The following is a 16,507-nucleotide window of genomic DNA, read 5'->3' on the forward strand; positions in this document are numbered from 1 at the left end:
TACAACAATGCGGGAGTGAGCATCTGAGAGAATGCATACAAGGAAGCAAGAGGACAAATTCTACAGTATGAAAAACGAACCAGAAAGGCTGGAGTTCGGGTTCCCTAAAAACACCTTCGACTTCCAGGACATCATAAGCAGTACTTGAGATGGGACATAGCACCTACATCAAATCACACATTTAGGAAGCATTTAAGAACGGCAGACAGAATCCAACTAGCAGTGCAACAGACGTGATAAAGTTTGAAAAAAACATTAACTAATGGGAGAGTAGAAAATGGTTTGTTCAGAAGAGATCTAGCTATTTCAGGTTCGAGTCGAAGCATTTTCATTTTTTTACATCGCACCACCGTGACCCTTTTGAAATTACAGACTCCATCCCCATAGATCCCCAGCATGCCCGAGGTTGGGGGAAGAGTGAGAGACAGACAGAGAAATTATCGGTAGGACATGAGTTGCCTTACTGAATACTGGTGGACAGGGCCTATCAGGGTAAAAGCAATAAAAAAAAATACAAACAATTGCAATTATGCTGCCTACTAAACACTGTCCCCAGGCCCACAAAAATGAGGATCAGGTATAGGTTTGCTTTTTGGGAGTGTGTTGGCAAAAAGTTATAGCTGTTCACTGACGTAAAGCCAGAAGTCCCGTGCTGGCCTTCTGGGAGATTGACTTATTGGAGTGGGTGACTATGGAAAAAGTTAGAATGAAAGCAGTTAAGATTAAAAAGTAGGAGATGACCTGGGGATTTAGGTCAGAAATGGTATGGTTATGTTGGAGAAGACACAGAGGCGCAATAGGAAAGTAAGAGCGCCAAGATAATTTTTTTCAATGGCTACCTGATCGAGGACGGTATAATGGATGTAAGCGGATCAAAAGTAAGGGGGGTGGGGGGAAACTTATGAAATAACTGACATCATTTGATGTATACTGCTGCTGTTGAGACTGCTTAAAGATTAGAACATTAAAGTTCCAAACTTTTTTACATTTTTTTTTAACCAAGGATAAAGAGATACAAATACTTACCATAGTCTACCATAAATGCATTATACTGGAAAGAACAAAATGTACCTTGCAAAGTGAAATAAGCCTATTTCTGCAAGAATGCCGTGACCTTTGGTTGGACAATGTGAATGTTCTCGAAAGGAACAAGAGTAGTGCTTTGTGAAGGAGGATGACAGTCTTTTAGAAAGGGGTAAGTGGAGAGGGAAGTCAGATTCCCCCAGGTTTGCCAGAACGTGACAATATTATGTCGTCCCACTCTTACCCAGTGTTAAGAGCGAAAAATATGAAACTCAGGTAAGAGACTACAAATCCACTTATGGGTTGTTTAAAAAAAGTGACAGGGGAATCACTACTACTACTACACAATGGTTGGTGGCATGCAGGTGATACAGGTGTGAGTGCGTGTGTGTGTTTAAACTATATGAGGTGAGAATTAAGTAGAGACTGGGAGAGAAGCAAATCCGTTGGGCAAGAATGTTAATATACACAATTATTGAGAATGTTTTTATTTGCATGGATTAACACCAAAATTACGGTCAGTCTAAGAATTTACTGATGTGTTACCACAACTGGCATGTATAGTAACTTAAAACTTCCACGTACAAAATATTTTGGGAGGTTGGTTGAAGGGATCCATATCCCAACAAGGCCACTTGCCCCATGGCACACAAGTGACTGAAACGGGTCGATAAAAGTAGAGGGTGACAGGACTTCACTTCCCCCAAGTACACCCCAATGATTTTTAGGTCTCGCCTGGCGTTAGAAGCATGCACGCGCTGCTCTCGCCTTGGAAGGGCCTTTTGGAATCAATACGGATTCCAATGTGCACGCGGACGCACAGAAGATGTGCATGCGTATAGGTCGTGGAACCCGGTCCAGTTTTAGCCCCGCCCACCTGGGCTGGAGGCTTAACTGGCACCGTGACACTCCAGGCACTTTTTTTGGTGAGAAAGCGCAATGTAAAGGTGCCACTCAACAAACTGGCACACTGTATTTTTCTATATTTGATGCTTTTAATAAGCAGCGGGGCATACTGCGCTGCTTACTAAAAGCATCAACCCATGTTCATCCCTCCCATCTACTATATGTTTGTCTCTCTCGCCCATTGCTTCTACCCCTGCATCCACACTGTTTCTTTCTTTCCCCTGCCCTCCTTGCTGTTGCCCCCACCTGCACCTTATATGTTGGTTCCAGCACCTGCGTCCTTTGACATGCATGCCCCAGCCAGGTCCTTCTTGTTGCACTCCCCCCCCCGCCCCCCGCACTTCCCCCCCAAAAAAAAAAAGCAAAGCACTAGCATCCTACTTATTTTTTCTCTTTTATCCACCCATCGCGGTAAATAAAAAAAAATAAAAAAATAAAATGCTTGTGTTATAGCTGGTCTTTTTTAAACTTTAAGCGCAGCGCACGCTAGGCACACAGCGCTCGTTTTGTACTCTGTTTCTCTGACAGAGACCTGTAGGCAGGACTGCCCAGACCGTTTTGCCTCTTCCAGTCCTCTACTTCCCTGGGGCGACCATGCACAGTGCAGCCCACCTGTGATCACTGCTCAGGACTCCGCGCACACCCCGCCGCATCTGCCCATGCCCAGGGATGACCGGTGTCTTTCAAAGCCTAGTTTCGGACATGCACTCCACCCAGATGACCTCCAGCAACTACCACAGCCTTCACAAGTCGTAGGAGCCGCCCACGCTACCGGTGTCTGCCACGGACAGCAGCTACTACACCAACCAGCAGCACTGCGGGGGAGGTGGCTCCTCTTTGGGCAGCTGGGCTCCTACCAGTACCACCCCGGCGGCCTGAGCTCAGTTTCCTACCCACCCAAGCCCTACGAGATGGGATACAGTGGAACTTACAGCTCCTACAGACCCTACGGGACGAGCCTGCCCCCTGCCAACAACGAGCCAGGTGAGTGCACCAGAAATGCCCGGAGACCTCTGAAATCAATTACTATCAACAACAATGGCCTTCCCTATAGTTCTATGAGATCAATATCCCTAGATCAATTGTATCGCTTTTATTGTCAGGCAGACCCAGGGTTAACTGTGCCCTTCAAGCCTACTGCGCTGCTAGCGGTCGCATAAATGTTTACTCATGTACCTAAAATCGTGTGTGTGTGCAGGTATGGCTCTCTCAACTGGGTACTTACTGCTTCCTCCGCCCTCGTGCCTGTGAAAAAGGGGAAGGGAAGGTTGACAGAGCCTCACGGGAGCAACACCCGGGGGGGGGGGGGAAATTTACAGACTGGTACTCGCCTGAGTCCCCACTTATCATCAGCATCTGTCAACCCAAACAGAAAGGGGATAAAATAGTGTGCAAATAAATCAAAACCATACGTGTAACAAAGTTTAAAGTGACCCTTATAAGTTTAAAAAGAGCTGTGCTAAACTGGCAGTCATCTCTATTCTTTGCTGTTTGCGCGCTCTAATAAAAACCAAAAACCAACATGTTTCATCACCGTTCTTACTTTACCGGTGATTTCTCCAGGGTTCTGTTCGGGTCAGCATGTGATTTACACCTCTGGATTCTCCGTGTATTGTACCTGTATGAAACGAGAGAAACCACACACACACACACACACACACACAATGTACTTGCTGTATCACTCCATCTCCATGTTTGAACTATTAAAAGTAAAATCGACTTGGGAGGAGATTTCACTCGAAAGTCTTGTGATTCAATTTCATACTGTACCAGGTGGCCTCTCATTTCCAGCCTACCGGCCCCCGTAGGAGAATCTCGGTTTAGGGGCACCCCTTAAAACGTAAGCGGGTCCCGTGTACCGCCAGCAGGTCGGTATCTGTGAATGAGAAAACATGGCCATGACCTGTGTGCAGATCATTTTTATGTATTTATCCTAAGTCCTGGCAATGTTTTCGATTATTACATTTGAATTCGCCCTCTGAGATTAGTAGCACGGTATTTCGTACTCACGCTCTCGTAGCCTAAAATCAAGCGACCCTGTCCCCCTTTACTGGTATCATTCTGTATTGCCGTACTTGAATAGAAGACGTGCTTCGGTTAAGCTAGCTTGCGCCTGTCCCTCATGGTAGGTAGAGTGCCGCTGTATTACCTTGCTTCACCCCGCATTGGTTGGCACTCCCACCCGCCTTTGCTCCTTACCGGTATATTTTCGTGGTGTGGCTTCTGCTCACCCTTCTCATTTTACCGCGCTGCCGTGATCTGTCCTAAATATCACGGTTGTGTTCACGTGTTCATTACGCTACGTGGCAAATGGGTGAGGTCTGCCGATTTGTGCTGTAATTGCGGCCGCCATCTTGGAACGGATAGTGTAAGTTCTATTCCCGGTCTACTGCATGTTCTGTGGAAGCGTTTGGACTCACAAACGTACGTGACTATCCTAGTTGTGTATTTCACCTTACATGCGGCGCCGTATTTATGACCATTGATACGTTTCATTAATCTCTGGCCCTTTTATGTGTGCAATGGACTCCTGCGAGCTAGCAGGCTTGCTATTAATTACTGATTTATCAACTGGTTTATAGGTAGTTTTCAGGTGGTGTTAAAAGCCCCTCCGAATTGTTGCAATCACTGTGTTTAGGTGGCCCTAGGCACATTTATTGTGCTCACATCATAGTTTTTCACCCTCGTGCAACAGCTCTAGTACTTGGGCCGTCATCTTTTTTTAGCAGAATCCGTGTTCTCACCAGATAGAGAGGGGCAGTAATTCCCTCTACAACAATGATAGGCGGTTCCATTCAATGATTTCATTCAGGCCTCGCTGATCTGTTCCCTCTTCATAAATCCAACGGGCCTCTTTCCTGAGTAACCTGTTTCCCATGTTATGCTGATCCCCCTTAACACTTTCTATTACCACCTATCGTATGTCCCTGGGTTGATGTTTCAAATCACAAAAATGTTGCACTAGTTTGGTCGTCAGTTTTGCTGTTTTTAAAGTGCTGAGATGCTCTTGAATTCTGGTTTTTATTTTTCTTGTTGTCAGACCAATGTAATGCAATTCACATGGGCACGTGAGTCTATAAATGACATTCCGTGTGTTGCAGTTACTGAATTTATTCAAATGCCAGGTACTTCCATTCGTCCTGCCTATCGTGCCGGTTTTTCTTGTGAGAGCGCATACGTTGCAGCTCCCACAGGGGTAGTGACCCGATGGAACTGTGGATTCAGTCGGTAACGGTGATGCTCGTGAGTGGACCAGCCGGTCCCTCAAGCTGGAAGAACGCTTGAATGCAAAACGTGGTTGCGGCATTCGCATCGAGCTAGTGCTCAATAGATGCCAATGCTTCCGAATTATTTGGCGGATTTTGGTGGAGTGGGGGCCAAAGGTGGTGACTACTGGAATGCAGTCATTGTGTTCCTTTGGCCTTCGGTCCAAGAGGGCTTCTCTGGGGGTGTTAAGTGCCCGCTTCTTGGCCTGTTTTACAATTTGTTTTGGGTAGGCCCTGGCGACAAGTTTATCTGTCAGGTCCTCGGTCTGTTGTAAGTAAGTTTGCACTGTGGAGCAATTCCTGCGATACCTCATAAATTGCCCGACTGGCAGGTTGTCCCTGAGGGCCCTTGGGTGGAATGAATCATAATGCAGTAATGAGTTCTTGTCCGTGGGTTTTTGATGGACTTTGGTGATGAGACCATTATCTCTCGCTTCTATGTCTAGATCAAGGTATGTCGCCTTTTCACGGTCCACTGTCCATGTGAATTTGAGGCATCGATCCAGATTGTTGAGCCAAGTCAAGAATTCATTGAGTCGCTCCAAGGACCCTCTCCAAATACATAGAATGTCATCTATATATCTCTTCCAGAGGACAATGTTCCCCTGGAAGAGATTAGATTCGTGGTAGATATAGTTGGTTTCAAAATGCCCCACGTATATGCAGGCTAGGGTTGGGGCAAATGTGGCCCCCATCGAGGTCCCCGATATCTGTAGATAGAGTTGTTCTTTGTAGGCAAAGAAATTCCGTGTCAGAGCCATTTCAATACATTGCAACACAAAGGTCCTGGCCGTGTCATAAAACCACTCACATTCCTCCAGGGAGCGAGCTGCTGCCACCAGCGTCGCCTCCTGGGGTATGTTCGTGCACAAACGGGAAAAGAAGTGGCTCACAAGCAAGGAAGCTGAATTTTTGATAAATCCGACCCCGAGGGTACCTGCCTTTTATATTGTGCCCAAAATTCATAAGGCACAACGGCCCCCGCCTGGACGGCCGATAGTATCAGGCATTAATTGCTTGCTCGAGCCTTTGTCACAATTTTCTGACTTTCTTACGAGAATGTGTGGTAACACAACCCTCGTTTGTGCAGGATACAACTGACATCCTTAGACTGTTACAGATAGTAACGTATGATCAAACTGAGCAATTCATAGTGACCATAGACATCGAGTCACTTTACACGAACATACCCCAGGAGGCGACGCTGGTGGCAGCAGCTCGCTCCCTGGAGGAATGTGAGTGGTTTTATGACACGGCCAGGACCTTTGTGTTGCAATGTATTGAAATGGCTCTGACACGGAATTTCTTTGCCTACAAAGAACAACTCTATCTACAGATATCGGGGACCTCGATGGGGGCCACATTTGCCCCAACCCTAGCCTGCATATACGTGGGGCATTTTGAAACCAACTATATCTACCACGAATCTAATCTCTTCCAGGGGAACATTGTCCTCTGGAAGAGATATATAGATGACATTCTATGTATTTGGAGAGGGTCCTTGGAGCGACTCAATGAATTCTTGACTTGGCTCAACAATCTGGATCGATGCCTCAAATTCACATGGACAGTGGACCGTGAAAAGGCGACATACCTTGATCTAGACATAGAAGCGAGAGATAATGGTCTCATCACCAAAGTCCATCAAAAACCCACGGACAAGAACTCATTACTGCATTATGATTCATTCCACCCAAGGGCCCTCAGGGACAACCTGCCAGTCGGGCAATTTATGAGGTATCGCAGGAATTGCTCCACAGTGCAAACTTACTTACAACAGACCGAGGACCTGACAGATAAACTTGTCGCCAGGGCCTACCCAAAACAAATTGTAAAACAGGCCAAGAAGCGGGCACTTAACACCCCCAGAGAAGCCCTCTTGGACCGAAGGCCAAAGGAACACAATGACTGCATTCCAGTAGTCACCACCTTTGGCCCCCACTCCACCAAAATCCGCCAAATAATTCGGAAGCATTGGCATCTATTGAGCACTAGCTCGATGCGAATGCCGCAACCACGTTTTGCATTCAAGCGTTCTTCCAGCTTGAGGGACCGGCTGGTCCACTCACGAGCATCACCGTTACCGACTGAATCCACAGTTCCATCGGGTCACTACCCCTGTGGGAGCTGCAACGTATGCGCTCTCACAAGAAAAACCGGCACGATAGGCAGGACGAATGGAAGTACCTGGCATTTGAATAAATTCAGTAACTGCAACACACGGAATGTCATTTATAGACTCACGTGCCCATGTGAATTGCATTACATTGGTCTGACAACAAGAAAAATAAAAACCAGAATTCAAGAGCATCTCAGCACTTTAAAAACAGCAAAACTGACGACCAAACTAGTGCAACATTTTTGTGATTTGAAACATCAACCCAGGGACATACGATGGGTGGTAATAGAAAGTGTTAAGGGGGATCAGCATAACATGTGAAACAGGTTACTCAGGAAAGAGGCCCGTTGGATTTATGAAGAGGGAACAGATCAGCAAGGCCTGAATGAAATCATTGAATGGAACCGCCTATCATTGTTGTAGAGGGAATTACTGCCCCTCTCTATCTGGTGAGAACACGGATTCTGCTAAAAAAAAAAAAAAAAAAAAAAAAATAGATGACGGCCCAAGTACTAGAGCTGTTGCACGAGGGTGAAAAACTATGATGTGAGCACAATAAATGTGCCTAGGGCCACCTAAACACAGTGATTGCAACAATTCGGAGGGGCTTTTAACACCACCTTAAAACTACCTATAAACCAGTTGATAAATCAGTAATTAATAGCAAGCCTGCTAGCTCGCAGGAGTCTATTGCACACATAAAAGGGCCAGAGATTAATGAAACGTATCAATGGTCATAAATACGGCACCGCATGTAAGGTGAAATACACAACTAGGATAGTCACGTACGTTTGTGAGTCCAAACGCTTCCACAGAACATGCAGTAGACCGGGAATAGAACTTACACTATCCGTTCCAAGATGGCGGCCGCAATTACAGCACAAATCGGCAGGCCTCACCCATTTGCCACGCAGCGTAATGAACACAACCGTGATATTTAGGACAGATCACGGCAGCGCGGTAAAATGAGAAGGGTGAGCGGAAGCCACACCACGAAAATATACCGGTAAGGAGCAAAGGCGGGTGGGAGTGCCAACCAATGCGGGGTGAAGCAAGGTTATACAGCGGCACTCTACCTACCATGAGGGACAGGCGCAAGCTAGCTTAACCGAAGCACGTCTTCTATTCAAGTACGGCAATACAGAATGAAACCAGTAAAGGGGGACAGGGTCGCTTGATTTTAGGCTACGAGAGCGTGAGTACGAAATACCGTGCTACTAATCTCAGATGGCGAATTCAAATGTAATAATCGAAAACATTGCCAGGACTTAGGATAAATACATAAAAATGATCTGCACACAGGTCATGGCCATGTTTTCTCCTTCACAGATACCGACCTGCTGGCGGTACACGGGACCCGCTTACGTTTTAAGGGGTGCCCCTAAACAGAGATTCTCCTACGGGGGCCGGTAGGCTGGAAATGAGAGGCCACCTGGTACAGTATGAAATTGAATCACAAGACTCGAGTGAAATCTCCTCCCAAGTCGATTTTACTTTTAATAGTTCAAACATGGAGATGGAGTGATACAGCAAGTACATGGTGTGTGTGTGGTTTCTCTCGTTTCATACAGGTACAATACACGGAGAATCCAGAGGTGTAAATCACATGCTGACCCGAACAGAACCCTGAAGAAATCACCGGTAAAGTAAGAACGGTGAGGAAACATGTTGGTTTTTGGTTTTTATTAGAGCGCGCAAACAGCAAAGAATAAAGAGATGACTGCCAGTTTAGCACAGCTCTTTTTAAACTTATAAGGGTCACTTTAAACTTTGTTACACGTATGGTTTTGATTTATTTGCACACTATTTTATCCCCTTTCTGTTTGGGTTGACAGATGCTGATGATAAGTGGGGACTCAGGCGAGTACCAGTCTGTAAATTTTCCCCCCCGGGTGTTGCTCCCGTGAGGCTCTGTCAACCTTCCCTTCCCCTTTTTCACAGGCACGAGGGCGGAGGAAGCAGTTAGTACCCAGTTGAGAGAGCCATACCTGCACACACACACGATTTTAGATGCATGAGTAAACATTTATGCGACCGCTAGCAGCGCAGTAGGCTTGAAGGGCACAGTTAACCTTGGGTCTGCCTGACAATAAAAGCGATACAATTGATCTAGGGATATTTATCTCATAGAACTATAGGGAAGGCCATTGTTGTTGATAGTGTTATGAGTGGGGGGCGGCCTGGCCCTGTCGCAATTTCCCTCTTAGGCTCCTTTGTTGAATGAGGACCTCTGAAATCAAGCCTGAGGCTAGCCCACTCTCGCAGGGCCACAGATACCCTGCATTTCTAGTTCAAGAAAGTACCCCAAGCCCTGTGCATGCGCTGCACGTCGGGGGTCTGACCCACGCACTAGATTACATGTCTGCACTGCACCGCGGCCCCCTTGCCCCAGATGCCAACGCCAGAGTACTCTGCTTGTCTGCACTTCACCCACATTTCCAGAGCCCGCGTTGATTTAGGATCTGTCCGACCCACCCTGCCAGGCCTTTGATTTAGTCTCCATCTGTCCTACTTAGCCACCCAGACGGCAGTTCTGTCTGCTTATTAATTTGGCCTACATTCCCCAGATCCTCTGTAATGGACCCGCCTCCCCCAGGACTTCTGACATGGTCAGTCTCTGGGCCATTGAGCCGTCACGCAGTAAAGTATTACCTGCGTGCACGTGTTAAGAGCAATATATCATGCATGCACAAGTTACTGCATTCCAAGCCTGCACTGAATACCTGTAATACCTTTACTCCAGGGTATTTCACATGCCCTTTGTTATTCTAGTTACTCCAGCCTCGCGTGCACCGTACAACTATGGGAAAACCGCGGTTGCAAAGTTACAGTTTAAGGACACTTCGAGGAGGACTTCAAGAAAACCCTTTGGAACATAGGAGGTTCTAGAGCAAACCCACCAGTGAGTACCGAGGTACCCATATTACATATCCCAGAGGAACCGGATGCATAGGGGTTAAGTGGTGTTGGAAACCTTCGTTGTTTTCAATGGAGAACTGCGAAGAAGTACTGCTGCCGGTAAGGTGAAGAGTGTCCGGTGGAATCCAAGACTAGATTCTAAGTGTGAGGAATCTGAAAGCAGAGGTGACAGAGTCTGGGTCACTTCAGGTGACCAGGGGCTCGGTAGTCGAATGCCCACCGATGTCGCGTGCTTCAGGTGCGAAGGGATGCTGGACTCTTCAGCCACAGGGACCAGGAGATGACTAGGACGACCAGCATCCGGAGGGGAGCTGTCCCACGAAGGAGGTAGAGTGCAGAGGGGTCGATGACCGGCTGGACCACCAACAAGCCTTGGCAAATGTAACCCACGCAGGAAGGGCAAACAGGTTACGGTGTGAACCAGCAAGGTCCAGGGGACTCTAAGCAATGGAAAGTCGGGGCAGGTCTGGCGCAACCAGGGAAGCCCAAGAACATACAAGGTGATCCTCGTCAGGACCCACAGGCCAACGGACCAGGAGTCGCGAGGAGACCTCAAGAAAGTTTGCCAAGTACCAGCCCACAGAGCACTCAGTGCAAGGAGGCTGGATTTCTTCGATGCAAATACTGCTCAGGACTACACAGAGTCCAATGCACAAGCTTGGGAATCGCCAACAAGCATATGCACTTGCAAATGTACGCAGTGCACAGGGGTTCGGGTCACGAAGTCCCCATGATGGATACTGGTCTCAGAATTGCTGAGAGGGCAGATCGGCCTCAGGGACCTTCGGAAACCCACCTCCTGTGTTGCTGAAATCTTCGGAGTCCTCAGGAGCTCGAGAGCAGCAAGCCGGTCAGATGGCATTAGGTGCCTGCTAGTGCAGGGGAGTAACTCCTTTACTCAAAGGGAGATTCTTCAGTCATATAGCGTCGTGCAGACAGTTTAAGTACTTGGTTTCTTCTTAGCAGAATCATGTCCAGGTCTACAGTCCTGTAGCCAGGTAACCCACTTTATACCCATAGGAAAGGGTTAAACAGATTCAGGGGACCCTCCTAGGGGAGGGGCAGGACAGAGGGCTGGCTTCATCCATGTCCTTGGTCCAGTTTTGCGTCAGAGCAGGAGTCAATGGCTCCCAGAACTTGTTTGAGCTGGACTATGCACAGGGACACCAAATGTGCCCCCAGTGCAGAATTTCTGGCACTCTGAGTGCACCCACCCAGCCCCAATACACTGCACTGTCTGGGAGGCGGTTACACCTCCCTGTGACAGTATGCCTATTGTCATACCTTACTCTGCTCGAGCTTGGCTCAGCAACAGGAAGGCAGAAATGTATCTGTGGCTGGCAGCTTCCATTTTGTGCTGCCCGTGTTGAAAGCTGGTACTGGGTAGACCGGGGACCCAGGAAGCTCGCTTCTGAAGGGTGGAATCCTACCTCCCACACCAGTCACTGGTGTGGAGGTATGATTCCAAGGTGTTTGACACCATGCACGACATGTTTCTACGCAGCCGTTTTAAAGTTAGCATTTACTGCAAGGTTATAATGCAACTTAACTTTAATGTATGGCTGCATCACAGACAACCCCAGAGAATGGTCTCCGAAGGCTGCAGAGGGGCCCTACTCAAGCAGGGGCACCCTCTCACATAAAACCCAGCACCCTGCCTTCAGGATTGATAAGGCTTTCCATAGGGGTGACTGATAGGTTTTTAAGAGTAGTGATAATTAGACCGATAGATATAGTGAACCTATAGCTAATTGGTGCAAGCACCAGCTTACACAGGAAGCTGTAGCAGACCTGTTGTGTCATTTTGAATGGCCTCTCAGGAGTGACATAATACATGCTTCCGCCCATTGGAGGCCTCTGGGGTACGTATGCCCTGGGTACATGGTGTACCATATACAAGGCACTTCCAGAGTATCCCAGTATCAAATCTGGAGTGTACCTAAAGTACATACATAGCAATTTAAGATAGAAAGCAGACAGACTGGTGCCCTGGATAGCAGGATCCTAGTCAGACAAGTCCAAAAACGGGAGACATCAGCAACAAGTGGGGGTAAGCATAAGAAGCAGATCCTATTTTCCTACAATAAGGTACTAGAATCCCCTAGACTATACATAAATTCAATCTAGAAGGTAAAAGATTCATCAATCCAAAAACTGGTTGTTCGTATCACAAAAATCATGTTTTTTCATAGAATAAGATTTCCAGAGGTGAAACATATGTATGTATTATGTTGACATTCATTAAGCACGACTTACCACACATACTGAAATTCTCCCAAAAATGACGAAGACCCAATGACAGACCTTATGCACTCTGTAGTTAAAGCATCACAATTTTTTTAATGTATGTATTATTTAGTACCAAGATCACCAGCTGCTTACCCCAGAATGTGGAGCGTGCTCCTAGGTAGCAGAGGGGAGCAAAGCATGTGTCAATACATAAAAAAATAAAATAAAATAAAAGCCACACACCCCTCCCCAACTTACTCCTCCGGAAGGGGCACTGCTGCCAGGTAGGAAGAGCATTATTCTAAATGGATGCTTGTCAGTTGAGGAGTACTACAGGTAGAAGTAAGATCTCTTGCAAGCTTCAGAATATGAAGTCTGCTGGGTGACCGCAAAGAAACATGAAACATTAATTTCTCCTCACTCTTCTGAAACAGTATGGCGAAGGAAAGAGAAAAAAATTACAAGGCAAGGCCCGAAGGACTCCACTCTCTTTAACAGGAGGACAGTTCTACCCACTGCTGTGCATCATCGCCCTAATTACATCTATTGACTAGACTGAGACTAATAAGCCTTCATTCACCAAGCAGTTCATGTGTTATGGTGAAGGATAATTGTTGCAATGCAACAAAATGATTCTGGAGCAAGAAACCTTCACTCACTACACGACCAGCAAGTATAAATAGTACATCCCAGGTAGTCTGCAAACACTGCTATGACTTTGATAAAGACTTGCTGCGCTAAGCTTAGGCTGCACTAAAAGACCCTACACTGAACCTACAGCCACCACCTCCTCCATTTCTGCTCCAACAACCTCACCTTAGAGCTGTAAACCGAGGTAGGACATGGGCAGTTGCCAGGTGGGACTAAAGCAATCCATGCATTCATCAAGTATTTATCAGAGGCAAACATTGAGGAAGACATTTGAGCAAGAGTAATCATGAAGGGCTCATCTGAGGGTGGGGGCATGGGGGGCAAGGTGGAGAGCTAAGATGTATCAAAGACTTTCTTCTCCTGCCACCCATTACCCCACTACGTCCTCCCGTTCAGTGGTTAGCATCTTTCCAAGGAAAGTGGTTGTGCAATCGCAGATGACAAAAGTAGCTCTGCTTTTTTTTTTTTACCACTTTCAGAGTGCAAAGGAGCAATACAACACTTTGCCTTCTGGTCGATCAGTCTTGCCTGGAGGAACAACTATGAAGGTCACTTTGCATGAAAGAGGAGATAGCTTGCTTGCTCTCCTCGCCCCCTAGCCCGCCTCCCCAGCACTATTTTTTGAGTTCCGATGGAGTAGATGATTAACCTTTTCCGTGCCGATGACGGAACCGCTCCGTCATCAGCCGCGGTGGCTGCTGTGCTGATGACTGAGCGGTTCTGTCATGGCCCGCCCGACGCACCTGCGCGGCGCTGATTTCGCGCCTGCGCGGCGCGTTCTATTGAGCAGGCGGGGCCATGACAGAACCGCTCCGTCATGAGCGCAGCTCAACCGAGGCTGGTGACGGAGCGGTTCCGTCACCAGCATGGGCGCGCCGCGCGCCCCCCCCCGCCCCCTTAGCGCTGCGGCGGAATAGCCGCCGCAGCGAAGGTGTTAAGAGCAGTTTTGTAGTCCCCCCCATGTATTTATTTTTTTAATCTGGTCAATAGTGTACAAAACTAGGGCCTTTCAATTCAGTGTCAGATCCCCATCAATACGTTTCTAGCCTTATGGAGGCAGAGTGGGAGAAAAATAAATCAGTAGAAACAACCTTGGAAAGTCCTGTGCTTACCGGATTCACATGTCCTCAGTATTACAAAATACAATACAATTTATGCAAGTTGACAAACACGTGGATTTTTTTGTAAAAGCTCTCCATGTCTCGGCTTCTCTTTAATGGCGGTGATGCCCCCTTCCTTAGACACGGCTCGAATAAGGAAAGGGCTTTGGCCACCAATAAAGAGAAACGGCGGCATTGAGCAGTTAAAAAAAAAAAAAGAAACCGGTCTCATTCGGCGGCGCAAATACACCGAAGGCGCGGCCACCACGTGCTTTAGTAAAAAAAATAAAGCGTTGAAAGAGCATGTCCTGCTATTTAACAAACTAGTGAATGGAGGCTGTAATTAAGGCCTACCGAGTAACACATGTAACGGTGTGTCGCCATGTGAGGTTACCAAATGAGACCAGGCACTGTTTCCATAGGACAATGACAACTCAATGACATATGTACGGAGCTTCAAGTCCATACCTGAATAGAGCATGCCTCGCAGGGCAGCGCATGCGCTGCTCATGCTCAACGCAAAAAGTTGCAGTGGCACCCCAGAAAAAGGAAGCTTAGTTGACAAACTATATGCAGTCAGTGCACCAGATGACCCAGGAGATGAGAAGGAGCTTTCTGAACCGAAGCACTGAAGATAGTTTCTCCTAGTCATGTCTTTCAAAGAAACATCTGGATGAAGGTACAGTGACTGCTATCCATTAAAAACCCCATCACAGTACCAGATAGTGAGCAGTCTGGAAGACACCTCTAGCATCACTGAATCAACCTAGTGGAGAACAGATGTACCTACTGTATCTACCTCCGTGGCACACGATGGCAGTAAACAGATTTGTCTACCAACACAAGCATGGGGATCGGCACACATTCTTGCCTCATGCGGAGGCCATTCAAAACCATCTTGTATGATAGAAGACCAGAGACCAGTTTTTTTCGGATCTATTAATCTACATGAATTGCACATATATTTATGATAGACCTGGTGCAAACCAATGTACCATTTTAACCCACAATCAATGTCAAAATAGGTTATTAAATAGCTCAATTAGTGAATGCACAATGCACAAGACCACCTTTTTTTAGGCTCCACGAACCAAACTAACCAGCTCACAATAAATCATGCATGGTTGACATCCAATTTCAAAACCCGGTTTGAACGTATATGTTGTAGCACCCTAATAACTAAGTAAGTCACATTTGAACTATACCAACAAACAGTGTAGCACCTGGGAAAAACACAACAAATGAAGAAAAGTACTACACCTTTCTGGTACACTGGTTTTAAAATTGCAACTTTCCAGATCCTCCAAACCTTACCATTTAAGACAACGGCTGGAAAAAAGGTTAACCATCAAAAAAGCCTAACTCCTACTATGTTCCCTAAACCCATTAAAAGTTAAATAGGCCCCAACCCTTACACAAGCTTACAAGAACATCAGCCTGGCATAAGAAAACATTGGATAGGTTACAACTACATACAATAGAGCAGCGGTTCAACTTTTGACTTCCGTGAAACCTCACTGAATCATTACTGGAATCCAGTGACCACCACTGAGTAATAATTGGAAGCTGGGGGTGCCCCTGCCTCAGCAATTTCTAGGGATTGAACCGCAAAACAATAGATGAACATTAAGAAACAAGTATTCACCAAACAAAATGCTAAAATAATGGAATATTTTGCTTAATTCACAATCAAATATATGTTTCCAAATGTTCAATTTTGAATATTGATTTTATAGTTTCATTTTAATCCATGTATGTGAATATTTAATTTTGTAACACAGTCGCAGGCACCCCGAGAAGGCCTTGCGCACCTTGGGTCCTCAGACCACTGGTTAAGAACCACTGCAATAGTGGGTAATCCAGGTAAATGGTCACTTTATGTTGGAACGGAGAGGCTGAATGTGATAAACCAGCAAATCATAATTATCCAACATAAGATATCTAGCTGCTGTTACGATTACTCCAATTTCACAAGAATTATCTACCAGTTTGTATAGTTCTCTTTTCTAGAGTTCATTTTTTTCAAATATCCTAGTGCTTTCTTAAACCAGAATTTTTTCCTCCACCAACATGTAAAAATGTCAAATCATAGTATGGGTTTCTCCAATCAACTGCAACATCATATCACGCACACAAAAAAAACTTCACGTCCATCTGCTAGATATCTTTATTCATCTTCAAGTGCTCTTGACTTATTCAGTGTCCTCAATGAGATCTGCCGTTTTCTTAACGGCTCACATTTAGTAACTTAGCTAGAAACCCTACGCATGTTTTTTTTTAAATAGAACTAGAAT

General features: G+C 46.3%; 1 protein-coding gene across 2 annotated transcripts in view; it reads right to left on the reverse strand.

Moving 5' to 3' along the window:
- The window catches only part of PRDX4 (peroxiredoxin 4), a 149,635-nt gene that overhangs the window by 59,827 nt on the left and 73,301 nt on the right, over positions 1–16,507 (reverse strand). The gene's annotated exons all lie outside the window — the stretch shown is intronic.

This window comes from Lissotriton helveticus, chromosome 8 (genome assembly GCF_964261635.1).
Source record: "Lissotriton helveticus chromosome 8, aLisHel1.1, whole genome shotgun sequence".
Classification (NCBI taxonomy): Eukaryota; Metazoa; Chordata; class Amphibia; order Caudata; family Salamandridae; genus Lissotriton; species Lissotriton helveticus.